At 39.1% G+C, this 13,803-nt stretch overlaps 1 pseudogene; it reads left to right on the top strand.

Moving 5' to 3' along the window:
- Positions 1-1,216: 1,216 nt before the first annotated feature.
- Positions 1,217-13,803, top strand: LOC149156438 (uncharacterized; annotated as a pseudogene).

Genomic DNA, 13,803 nt, shown 5'->3' with positions numbered 1-13,803 from the left:
GTCACTTCTCCCAATCCTCACACTTAATTGGCACATTGCACCTATGCATTTCATTCGACAATGCGTATGTCTTGGGACTTTATATCCACTGTAGTGGGCCTTCATCCCTCTTCTATTACAAAGCAGACTTCTCAGGGTAGGGGAAATCAAAACTCCCTATCCTCCCTCATTTAAATGCAACAAAAAAATATTTTCTTGCTCTCTTTCCATTTCATGGCAGTTCTTCAATCATAAATCTCAATTTCAAGCCCTTCCTTCCAAATTTGGTTGAATATTTTCATTTCTATCAACTCCAAAAGCAGGTGATAGAAAGGATGGGTAGAAGGCTTGGTACCAAAGCTAGAGTTAAAGAGGAATAAACATTGATTCGGGCACTGGAAGATTCCTCTCGTGGGGTAAAAGGATCACAACAAGGCCACAGTAAGCCCTCGAGAGAGAAAGAGGATGCTACTGCATGCAGTGGTAACAATCAGAGTATGGTGCAACACTGTATATTAAGGTGCCATTATCATCCCCTCAAGACTTCGATTGATGAGGAGAGAGAAAATATTTTAAAAGCAGAATCTGGCAAATTTGAGGCTATAATTAGCAAAGTGGAAAGCTTGCACAATTTTGTTTAAAGACTTTGTGAGCAAGTTACAAATGTTGATACACTCTTTGATCTCACATCCACACTCCTTGCTACTGTTAACAGATCACAAAACAATGATGGTGATACTCCAGTTGATTTTATTAGTAGTGATATTTTAAGAAACTATAGTGACTAGGCATATGGAAGTTGGTCTTTGGAGGGAAATGATGATCAAACCCAAATATCATGGAGAAATATTGGGCTTTTAGCTACTTCTATTTTCCAGGATGTGGCAGGAATTTGCACTATGCTTGGACCAATGGATAATGAACCCAAGCAAAGGAAATCTATAGCATAGAGAAAACAGACTAAGCTGACATAAAGCACTCGACCTGAAGCAGTGAAAGAGTCCCCGGAAGATGAAAAATCAGAAATAGACAAGAATATGGCAAGCATATTTAACATTTTTCAAAAACAAAAGCAAGCTAGATTAGAGAATTTTGTTCTAAATATAATATAATTTTCCCAGACAGTAGAAAACATATTTGCATTATCATTTCTAGTAAAGGACAGTAGAGTTGAAATAAATATCGATGAAAATGAAAACATTTTGTTGTCTCCAAAAATGCTCCCAGAGCTACAGAAATGGCATCTGGAGAAGCTTCTTATAGCCAATTTGTTTTTCAGTTTGATTTTAAAGATTGGAAGTTGACGATGGAAGCTGTTGAAAGTGGTGAGGAGATGATGCCTCATAGAACCAATCCACTTATGGTTCCTTGTTCTGAGAAGGCTACAGAGACTCCTATCAGAGAGATTTCAAGAAATAGGGGTAGAGTGGTACCTACAACTCTTGAGGTGCAGGAGGATGAATGTGGAAGTGATGATGGTGGTGGAGGTCTTCAAAGACCAGCACCAAAGAAGTGAAATAAGTGCCTCCTATGACTTTTTCTGCCTTTTTGGGTGCTTTTTGTTGGAAACTATTTATGTTTCTATTAGTGCACTGTAATTCATATAGGAATCTAATCTTTAATTTAAGAAATCTGGTATATAAACAATGCTATCTTGTTCTCATAATTATTTATAATTAAGTTTACTGGCAATGCAAACCCCCAGTCATGTAGTACACCACTTTAGGCATGGTTCCAAGGCCTTGGCAGAAGACTAGCATCACATAAAAGGAAATTGTTAATGTAAGATTTCAAGTTTTATCTATTAAACCATGATTAGTCTCCTTGTGACAGTATGTTGTAATTTTATGTTTGAAAAGTATTTTGAGATACCACACAAGAACAAAGTTTTCAATTGTGTAGTCGGTTTAATTTGAGAATACATAGAGATGAGAGTAGGGTAAGGCCAGGCAAAAATAGATGTAAATACAAAGGTTCAAAAAACTAGCTAGCAGCCCTTACCATACCCAAACCATTTTACTAGCACTACAGGGATAGAGAGATCCACCCAGAGGCATGTGGAGAATAAGTAGGGATATGCATGCTCTAGATTGACTAATTGCTTGAGCCTAGCTCAAGAAGGCGCAACTAGTAGATGGCAAGAGATTGGGAATATATATCTATTAAGTATGTGTATATGAAATTCATTATGTCCCCTTTTGATTTTCAAGGTGGGAGGAATGCAATGGAGAAAGGGAGATCGTATTTGTCCTCTATATCCCACCTATCAGGACACTAGGATAAGTCCCAATAATAAGAGTTGGGTTCACTCATAAGTATATGATTGTAAAAGGCCATCATGAACTTTATTAAGCTAAGTCATCCTTTAGTTGAAGCTTCAAGCAAGATACTCAGCCTCTTTTCAACCCTTCAGTCTTCCTGGAATAGCTATAGAACAACCCTATCTAACTCATGTTGAATGCCTCTTCTTGCTGTGATATTAAACTTCAAACTTTGGCCCTTCTCGCTACAAGATCACCCAAGAACAACACTCAAAACAACCTCTCTTTCACACTTGTACCTACAACAAAACATAAGACTTCCACATTGCTTCTAGGGCCTTTTTCTTGCTATCTTATGGATCCTTCTTGTAGTGGCTAGGGCCTCCCTTAGACTATGTCTAAGGCCTCTCTAAGTGCTGCTTTAGAGCTTCCTTGACTGCAGCTATATGCTTCTTCTTGATGGTTGATATGGGCCTCCCTCTTGCAATGGATTAAGGCCTCCTTCGCTGTAGATAAGAGCCTTTCTTTTTCTGCGTATTTGGCCTATTTTGACTATGTCTTTATGCCTCTCGTGACTGCATCTTAGGCCTCTCTCTAGACTATGCCTTAGGCCTCTCTCTTATTGTGGCTAAGCCTCCTTTTGACTGCAGTTAGGGCTTCCTTTTACTGTAGCTAGGGCTTCCTTTTTTACTGTGGCTAGAGCTCCTTCAAGACTACGTCTAGGTCTCCCCTCATGACTGCAGCTAGGGCTCCTTTGTGACTACAACTATGGCTCGCACTATTACAGCCTGCTAGCCTCGTGCTGCTCGGGGACTCCTACATTGTAGCACTCTCTGCTACTTCATCCGCATCTGTCTCTACCCACATCCATTAGTCCTAATACTCTCTCTTCGAGGCTCCCGTAGCAAGGTATAATCTAAGAGGTTGGGTACCTCAAGTATCTGCCCTTCATCACTTGTATTCCTCCTGACTATAGCTCGATGTCTCCCCACCTCTTCTCTAGATGTACATGAGCACTCCCTGTAGTCCCTGGCATGCCCTGGGATAGTACGACATGAGCACTAGTGCATTAACTATGCTAAAAGGTCACTTTCTTGTTAATTTTACCATGAATATCTCTTCTACAAAGCAATATTTCTTAGCTTTGTTTATGTTAGTGGTTTGATAAGAACATTTTTATAGTCTCTTCACTAAATTTCTTAAAGTTTTTACAGTTATGCTTTTTGACAAAAAAGGGCTAACATTTTGCCCTAGCTAAGTAAGGATTCTTTAAATAACCTTCTAGCTTGGTTCCTTTTTGTTCCATCTAAGCTTGGAAAAGTGTCATGAATTTACATTGAAAAATGTAAGAATCTAGTATTCTCCAGAAACAATCAAGACAACTCTTTCATTTTGCAAGTTACCTACCAGTTCTAGACATATTCTTTGAAATTTATATGCTGAAGGTGTTGGATTTAGGTAAGTGATACAGAATGCACACCTACAGTTCTATTGTTCGCCTATTAGACCAGTGAAAATTATAGGCAAAATTGGAAGGGTTGGACATGAATGTTCCAACCATACTCTTATTGGCCTACAATACATATATTCATAACAGATACCTACAATACTATTGTTCACCTATTCTACTAGTGCATATTGTAGGCAAACTATTAAAGTTGGACTTCGTTGTCTCAAGTTCACACACTAGTGCTAAAAATGCAACATGTTGTGTGCATCCTTAGATATGTTTGACATTGCAAGCTAACTGTTTAAATAAATGCATGTATAAAACTTCTATATTAGCAAAATAACCATCAATATTTTTTTCTAGCATTTTGGGCTGAATTCACAATAGTATGCTAAAAAGTTTCATTTCAATGTCTGGAAATTAGGATATATAAACGTGAGATATATACTCTACATCTTTGGGTTATCTTCTTTTCAAATCTGATTTTTTTTAGGCTACATGTTAATTGTTTGAACTTTGAACTTTGAATAAATTCCTAAATGGATTTCGTAAATACTCGAATGAATGGACTTCATAAGGTAGTGGTACCATAAATTGTGTTATTTCAAAGATTTGACTTCCATATTTTCACAAAATACAATGTACTCAATAAATACTTACATGTATAGATACTTATGTTTAGGATTATATATGTGTCGGAGTGGTTCCTTTATATTTTACTATAATCTTGATGCTCAAAAGCTTTAACTGACTTTTTTCATCAATTGTTCATAGAATATGCAAAAAATTTCATTGTCAAAATGTGGCAAAAATTACATTTCTCCTAATTTATTTTTTATTGTTCATGACAAGATAATCATGTTGCAGGAATGAGGTATCCTACAGTCTGTTTCAATTTGTGGATATTTTTTTTCCTCCCATTTTTTTACAAGGATGTAGATTTGATTTTCATGTTGATGGTTTTTGCATGTATCTTATCTAGCCCCAAATGTTGGTAATGGAGCAGATCTTGAGAAGTAGTTGTGGAAACAGACTATCAGAGGTTAATGTTACAATACCACTTTCACCCAGTAGAAAAAGAAGTTTAATGGTAAGTGACATGAAAAGTTATTTAATGACGGGGTTGAAAGGGCAACCTCATGTCTTAGTTCTAAGTCATCTTTTTTTTAGCTTTACCAGATCAATTATTTCACTAATCCAATATGCATGGATTGTATTTCTCACCCGATGTTAGTTACTTGGCATGGTTGATATAAAATTCAATTCTAGGCCACTTTTATTTCAAGTCAGAGATTTTATTGATTAAAATGATGTTCATATTTTGATTGCTTTACTTGGAGCTTGATTTTTATTTTTTTTTAAATTCCACGTGGATGTTATTTTTTCACAGTGATCTCTTTGCACCAATAAGGTCAGATGAGTCCTAGAACATAGGTATACAACAAGAACATCTTTGGCCTTTGGTGTGTATCTGTTATTCTTTATATCATTGATGGATGGTTATTGATTATGTAAAAATAGAGGATGTGAAGGTCATGCCAATTCTCTTGACAAAACAAAATAAAATGGAGTGGTAGAATTTTGTTTTAAAGCGTGAGCCGTAAATCAGTACTTGAAAGGTAGAACTTGAGAATGGAAAGCTATCTAATCTAGACCTAGAGACACAATAGACCATGGAAAAAAAATGATGGTATTGACGAGTCTTCCCAGAAAATAAGCTCTAATTGTTAGACCACTACCCAAATTTCAGTTATCTGCAATGGAAATAGTGACTCTAGCTTTATTTGTATGAATAATGACTTTGGCCATTGTCCTATTCATTTCCTATGAATGATTTTGATTTTCAAACTCCAACTAGTTTGTTGTTAAATTAAGTAAAGCTTTGATGACAAACTTATAGTTTTCAAATCTCTTTTCTAAATCTATTTTCTTGAGAAAATTTGTCTTTTTACTTTAGGTACTGTAGATTGCTACTATGTGACATATGCTATGATATAATTGCCTGGATAAATAGATAGAAGTGTTGTACAACATAATCTTTTAAATCTAAAGAAACAATATTTCCGAATACAAAGTTTATTAATTAAGAACATCTTTTAGACTTCTTTGCTAAGTTATGATTCTATTTTGATAGGGGATTTTGTGTACAGTGATATTGTGTTGTATCTTTTGTTTTTTTCATGTAACAATGGTTAATAAGGAAAGTGTTCTTGAGCAGCAAGCACACATCTTATTCTACTATCAATAGGAAACTCAATGGTTTTTAGGCATGGCAACAAAAACGCAAATGTTATTGGGATATACAAAGTCCATGTTGGATGAATTTAATACTAGTGATGATTTTGATTCGTTGTCAGATAAAGAATTTCATGAGCCAAATCCAAATAAACAGAAGCAACTCAAGAATGAAGGTGAAGCTATTGCTTTCTGTCCAAGTCAATTTCTTTTATTTTTTGGTTGCTGTCATGTTTTGAGTGTGGACTTGTGAAATTCCAAATTGCATGTTGGTTTATGTAAAGGGGATATATATATATATATATATATATATATATATATATATATATAATTTTTTTTTTTATCATATGTCGTTCATGGTTTCTAGAGATCCATGTTACATTTGCACAGAAGTTTAGATATCATTCAAAGATCTAAACACCAAACAACAACAACATTGAGATTTTTCTTTCACTCAACCTATAACATATTGCATCTGTCTTCATCAATGTTCTTCTTCCATATGTTATCAACTTATGACATTCCCTTTGCAATATTTGGTGCATTTTCTAGTTATAGGTCATTTATAGATTATAAATGTCTTCAGACTTTCACTTCTAATTGAGTATTCAACTGAACATATTAATTCTCTTATACATAATTATTTTTCCCTCCACCCACTTGCATAACTTCCATAACTATTAGGTAGGGACCTGTAGCTTCGATGTTCCTTTGATTGTTTAGTAAAATATTGTTGAGACTTTAATTTATTGAAAGAAGTATAATTTACAATTTATGAAGTTTCAAGGTCTAATTTTAAAAGTCTAAGTCTTTAAAGGGTGCTAGCTCAATCGAAGAGCACCTGCTTTACAAGTAGGAGGTTGGTGTTTGATTCCATCGTGCCCTGACATGATCCATATGGAATGGGCTTTTGATCCATATGGAATGAGCTTTGGTGACATTTTTCAACCGTCACCAAAATATGAAATGGTGACAGTCAACGAACGCCACCATATATATGCATCAATAGTGACGAACCTCAAAGGTTTATAACCATAAATCATTTTTGTTGATATGAAATGGTTACGGTCGATGTCTGTCATTATAGTAATTATTCATGACAGACCTTGAATGTCACCACAACACCTATACTTATGGAAATGCAGCTTCTGGTGAGGGTCAACGAACATCACCATATATATACACCAATAGTGACGGGCATGAAAGATCTATCACAATAAATCATTATTGTTCATATGAAATGGTGATGGTCACTATCCATCATTATAATCAATATTCGTGACAGACCTTTAATGTCACCATAACACCTATACATTTGGTAACACCACCTTTGGTGACAGAGGCTATGGTCCATCACCATTGCTCATATGAAATGGTGACAGTCATTATCTATCATTATAAATCATTATTGGTGATGGACTTTGAATGTCACTACAACACCTATACTTTTGGTGACACCACCTTTGGTGATGTTCAGTTTTTGGTGACGAAGGCTATGGTCCGTCACCATTTCTCATATGAAATAGTGACGATCACTATCCATCATTATAAATCATTATTGGTGACGGACTTTGAATGTCACTACAACACCTATACTTTTGGCGATGCCACTTTTGGTGACATTCAGGTTTTGGTGACGAAGGCTCTTTTGACCATCACCATTGAGCTTATGGTGACATTTTCACCCGTCACCAATGTCCTTTTTTCTTGTAGTGACTTCACGGTGCTTCCAAATTGAGGATAACGACAATCTTCACAGGGTCCACCATCAGCCCTTATTTGTAGACCACATGTCCTAGCAGGTTTCCAAAGAGAATGAGGAATGTGCACTTCTTCAGGTTCAACACAATCTGGTGTCGATGGCAAGTATCCAACATCAAACGTAAGCTTGCTACATGGTGCTTAACTAATCCAAAAACAATTCAATCATCCAGATAGACCTCCAAAAATTTGTGGATGTATTCTTTGAACGTGGCTACCATGATGCACGAAAATATAGCTGGCGCATTCTTTAATCCAAATGGCATCATGGTGTACTGAAAGACTCCCCATTCTATTGCGAAGGTCATCTTGCTCCTATATTCTGGCGTGATCTTGATCTGATGGTACCCTGAGAACCCATCTGTGAACAAGTATGCTTCCTGACTACCAACATTCTCTAGTACCTCATCTGTGAATGGTGTTGGGAATGGATCATGTACATAAGCATTGTTCAGCTTCCTGAGGTCTACGCATATTCTTATTTCTCCCTTCTCTTTTTTCTCCTGTACCACCATAGGGCTCACCCAATCGGATTCTTCCACTGGTTCAATAATTCTGGCTGTGAGCATTTTGTCTAGTTCGTCGCGGACCTTTTCTTTATACTTTGGATTCAAGAAGTAAGGTCGTTGCTTAACTGGATTCACATTAGGTTTCAGGGTGATCTTCATCATCCCTAAATCGCCCACAATCCTTTTTAAGTCTGTAATTTTGGTCGGGAACAGGTCTTGGCATTCATGAAGTAACTCAGCGACCTTATCGACCGTGGCATCGTCCCAATAGTCCCCAAGCGTTGCATATTTTGGTTCTGCCTCCATTCCAATGTTGACCTACTTTGTCTTTAGCGGAACGATGATTTCGAGGTCTTCAAGTGAAGGTTTGCCAATCTCACGAGAGCCTTCTATTTTTGAAATGTTAATGTTCTGTGGGTCCTCATCATCCTCCTCAACATTCATGTTATAACACTTCGTGTGCTACTTAACTGTACTACCCATTCTTAGTGAAGAACTTCCATTAGCTCCTATGGTATTTTAAAGATAGCGGCTTTCACTACTTGTAGTGACTCATCCACAGTACCTGACCAACGATCTTCAAATGTGGATGTTAACAAGAATCCCTCGCACAAGACATCCCATTCAACCGTACGATGGCATAGCTCTATCTCCGTATACCAATTCATGGGTATGACGTCCAGGGTATGGTAGAATAGGTGCACCCATTCGGGGTGTGGCTCTTCCCCATACACCTTAGTCCATTTCGCGAGGTGCATGCATGGATCATCTCGTCCATCATATTTGTCTACTAGTCATACTTGGGGTTTTCCAAACCGTAGGTGCATCATTCTTCTACATCTATGCCAATCTTCAAAAGTTCCTTGATGCGTACCCCACCATTGTGCGGGTGTTGCATGCAGTGCCCACTTTAGCGCATCGAACCGCTACTGCTCTAGTACTGCACTTTCAAATTTTCTCAGAAATTCATCAACCTCTAACAATCCATCATATGTCGGCAGCTCCCTTGCCTCTGTTGTCACGCAACGCAATGATCTAATCATCATGTTACAGTTTAGTGTTGTTACTTTGTGTGGCCGATTCTACCATCACTTTATCTCTTTGTCTGAATCCGACGTGCGGGAGCTTTCGCGCTCCCACAAAATCCTTCCATCTGCAATCAGATTCACCCAATCCTCGTCTTGTGCAGTTATCTTGTAGATATAGTCGAGATCGTCATCACTATCGTCATCGTGCACTGGTTCAGTGTATCGCGCTCCTTCGGCTGGGTCCAGTGGTACTACTACGCGTAGTGAATTTTTCTCAAAGTTCATTTTGCACTTCTTCAGATTTATAACTCTATTCATATCGATAGCCCAGTCTATTCCTAGTAGCATGGGATAGGGATTGTTGTCATCAACAATCTCTATCACTTCAAAATCCAACTGCGTGCTCACGACTTCAATATCGACTATCACCCCTTGCAATCTTCCCATGGGCAAAACCTTTTGTTGGTTCACTATCCGTAACTAAATAGGGGACCATTGCAATGCGGGTCTGCCCATGCATTCCCACATTTGATTTGGTAGTACATTTGCATCCGAACCTAAGTCTAGGATTACCTGATCCATTTCGTACTCACCTATTTGTGCAGTCAACCTCATCTCCCTTCATGTGTGCAATGCATGCTTTCTGAACTTCTGGACCACGTGCAGTTCTCCTGACCCCACTCACCTAGTGATAAGTTCTTGTAGCCCTTTGATTGCCTTGTTGTCGTGCAACAGTTTCATGCATGTCTCCAGAAAGGTAGTGAGCATTGAAGGATCCATCCCTAGTTCCAGTTGATCCTTACTACTTGAAGTGGAGGCCTCTATGAAGCTCTTCTTAGCTTCCATGAATTTCTCCTTCGCACGTTCTAATCCAAACTCAGGTTCCTTTGTAGGAGCCTTGCGAACCCATGTGCTTTCTTCTGGCTGCTTCCATTTATCATCTCCTATTGTCATACCACTCCTAAGCATCATGTTTACATTTGGGTCTTGTTCGCATAGTTCAGACCTCATCATTTGTAAATTCTGGGTCAGAGGGGGCTGGAGTACCGCCTTTTCACGCATCTTTGCTATTAGCGAAGGGAAATATTCTGCCTCATGATCAAACTGATTACAGTACCACTTGATATCCTAGTCAAATTCATACAATCGTAGACATAATGCCCTAGCCCTCTACAATTGTAACAAATTATCTATCCACGACCCATTGCTGGTCCCATTCCACCTCGACCCTGACCACGCCCTTGAAACCCAGGGCGTGCCATCCCTACATTTGGGTCGAGGGCTCACGTTTCGTCCTACACCCTATAGGTAGGAGTCCGATCCATCATTAGTTCATAGATTCGGCAGGTGCATTCATCATGGCTTACAGATCTGTAGAAATTACAAAACAACTATTAGGACATCTGCGTATACTTCTGCAACAGATGACAATTATTCATGGTATGTTTTCATGCTATCTGGTAGATCACGCACCACAACATAGACGCCGCGCTCGACCCCGCTTGTGCCTCGGGTCTTAACGGAATTGGTCCTCCTCCAACCAAGTAGTTCGCGAACACTGGGCAGTGATCTTTATTGTGGCCCTAGCCTTTGCATTTTATGCACCATACTTCCTCATGCACCTCTGGCCAAGGTGCCCTATCCTATTTCAAACTCTACATTTCTAGACACAGATTCTGTAACTACATGTGGATCTATTGGACTCCCAATCTAGGGTCTTGTGTAGGGGTGTCATGCAACCTCATTTCCATTTCCAACGCTTCGGCCTGGGTGGAAAGTTTTTGTTGTGACAGTGCCATCCTTAAGTGTGGTGTAAGTATGGCCACAAACCATGCGTGATGTTGTGCATCTGTTAACGTCATATTGGCTTCACGGATTGTACTCTTCAGCCTTTGGTCCAGATCCCAGGGGGTCTCGCCCAGGAGCATTGCGATCTCCTTAAACCCGATGATTGATTATGTCTCTGATTTTGGCCTGCTAAATTCCCTATTCAGCGCAGTCTGGATCTCTGCAATTCCTGTGTTCGGGTGGTCATTAGAATGCTTGATATACCATGTTAATGCATGATCCTGCAGCACGCTCACCAGTGTAGCCTTTTTGATATTATCATCCACGATGCCCTGTGCTTCCCATACTACTCTTACTACGAACCAGAATTGGTCCGGATCTTCATTCCCTACTCCTCTAAATACTGGTAGTTTGATCACACTCGCCATACTGAACTGTGGGGGTGGCAGAGGTGGAGTGGGTGGAGATGGAGGTGAGGGGGGTGAAGCAGGTGGCGGTGTGGGTGGAGGTGGTAAACGCGAAATTCACTGCCTTATCAAACTGACTACGCTTCTCAGAGAAACCTTCGTGAGTTCTTCCCTACTCTCCTGCAAGTGTGAAATTAAGGGACTATTTTCTAATTCTTCACTACTTCCGCTTCTGTAGATATTTCTGCTTCGCGTAGTCCCAAACATTAATTTGTTCGCATAACCCACTTTTCACCTAATAACATCTTAATTCAAGTGTTCAAAGATTTAATATACTTACCTCGTGGTCCCTTGAGAAAATGTCGCTCTGCCTCGCTATAGCTGATGGTCATGTCTACTGTGAACTCAGTGATAAATAATCCTATTATTCAGTCAAGCCAGTGGTCCACAGATCATGCTATCTTATCTTCTAAGGCTTCTCGTCTGCGCACTAGTTCCGGAGTCCACACTATTGGTTTGTCGAGCCTAAACCTTCCCTGGTTGTCTGCTAACTTTGCGATCCACTCATACAGATCAGATGGAAAAGATGCAAAGAAAATTTCATGGATTTTAGTGTACAAGTAGCGATCCAACTATTGTTCCTTAGATACTCACGGATTTATATTTTCCTATGCTGCGAACTTGTGAATCTTCTTGTCCAACCACTCTTTAATTTCTTTCTTTGTAGGGTTCCATTGGCACAATATCAGACGTCCTTTATGCATATCCCAATCCTGGCAACGAAACCATTTGTTGGCTTAGTGGGGCCTAACCCAGGTTCAGAGGTGATTTAGCCAAGAAAATCTTAGTACTATTGGCCCTTTCAACAACAGTCCATGGAGAATGGACTGAGGTCTCACCTGAAGTAGTATGGGAGGGTGTTAGAACCAGGTTTTCGCACCCTAGGAATGTCTGCAGTCTGTCCTATCTCTACACACACTTGTGATCCCTTCGCGACCTGCGGTGTAGCTTCCGTGCAGCCCTACTCAAGGCACGACCTGTATAATACCCAAGATCCTTTCTAACTAACCAATTACTTAACTCGTGTGTATAAGATTTATGGTTATTACAGCATATTCATCAATTATATCAGTGCACACAATACATAAACGAATACAAACATAAAGAGGATAATGCACAAAAAATACATAGGAATAGAAATCAACTTCTCTTTTATTAATCTTCAATCATGCTTACAACCTCGACACTGCCCTGTGCACTCAGCTGCAAAGCCTCTTCCTACTACGACAACTCAAGACACCTAGAATTCTACTCTAAACTTGAACCATTCCTGCACTACTCATCTATCAACTACCTCCCCTTATAACTTAGAGCCTCGCTCTATTTATACAATCCCATGGTCCGTGGACCATGGGTAGGCTGACTTTACACTAATTTACAATACAATGTTTAGGGCAAACAACCCTATGACTCAATTGTATACTTCGCGCTCCGCGCCCACAATTCGGGGAGTTTTACAACATATTTGACCAAAACTTGGGCTTTGAGCCCCAAAACCTGCTATGGAGGGATTCCATGCCCAACACTTGGCCATAATTATTTCCACAGGCCTCTGCCAAACTAGATTTTAGGTTTTCAATCCTTGCATATGCTTGACCTCTCCAGCAACAACTTCTCGGGCTCAATTCCCCAAGATGTTCATCTGCAGGCTGATCAAGAGATCGAGCATTCAAGGGTAAATGAAAGTGGATTTTATTCAGAAACTGTGACTGTTGCATTGAATGCCAACCAGCTTAGTTTATATTATTCACTTCATGTGACTATGAGCATTAATCTTTTTGTTAACGAACTATCTCAAAGAATCCTTGTTGATCTGAACAAATTGCAAGGTTTGAAATATCTCAATTTTTCATTTAATGCATTAATAGGTCCAATTCCTAGTAGTCTTGGGAATGTCACCTCATTGGAATCACTTGATCTTTCACACAACTCTCTAATGGGACAAATACCAGTTGAGCTCGGCAACCTTTCGTTATTAATGGATTTGAACTTGTCTTAAAATGCTTCCTCCGGATCTATTCCTCAATTTGAGTTGTTGACTAGATTTCCTGATGCATTTCTAAGTAATCTAGGTTTATGAAATGATGCTCTACTAGACTGCTCATCAAACTTCTGGGTTTATGCAGTGATGCTCTACAAGATTGCTCATCAAACTTGCCGGTTGCATCTGGGACGGGGATAAGGCAAATGGAAGATGAAAGTTTTTTTTCTCTGTCTGCATTTGGCATCAGTGCTTTGATAAGTTTTTACCTCTCAATTCTAAGCCTGTTCTTTTCTCAACGAGCAAGGGATTACATTATCAAACCCTGGAAACCCTTGTGGTGA

This window comes from Pinus tabuliformis, chromosome 9 (genome assembly GCF_031772625.1).
Source record: "Pinus tabuliformis cultivar Carrire ecotype Pingquan chromosome 9, CPIR1, whole genome shotgun sequence".
In the NCBI taxonomy this organism is placed as follows: domain Eukaryota; kingdom Viridiplantae; phylum Streptophyta; class Pinopsida; order Pinales; family Pinaceae; genus Pinus; species Pinus tabuliformis.
This window is presented reverse-complemented; position numbering and strand designations above follow the sequence as displayed.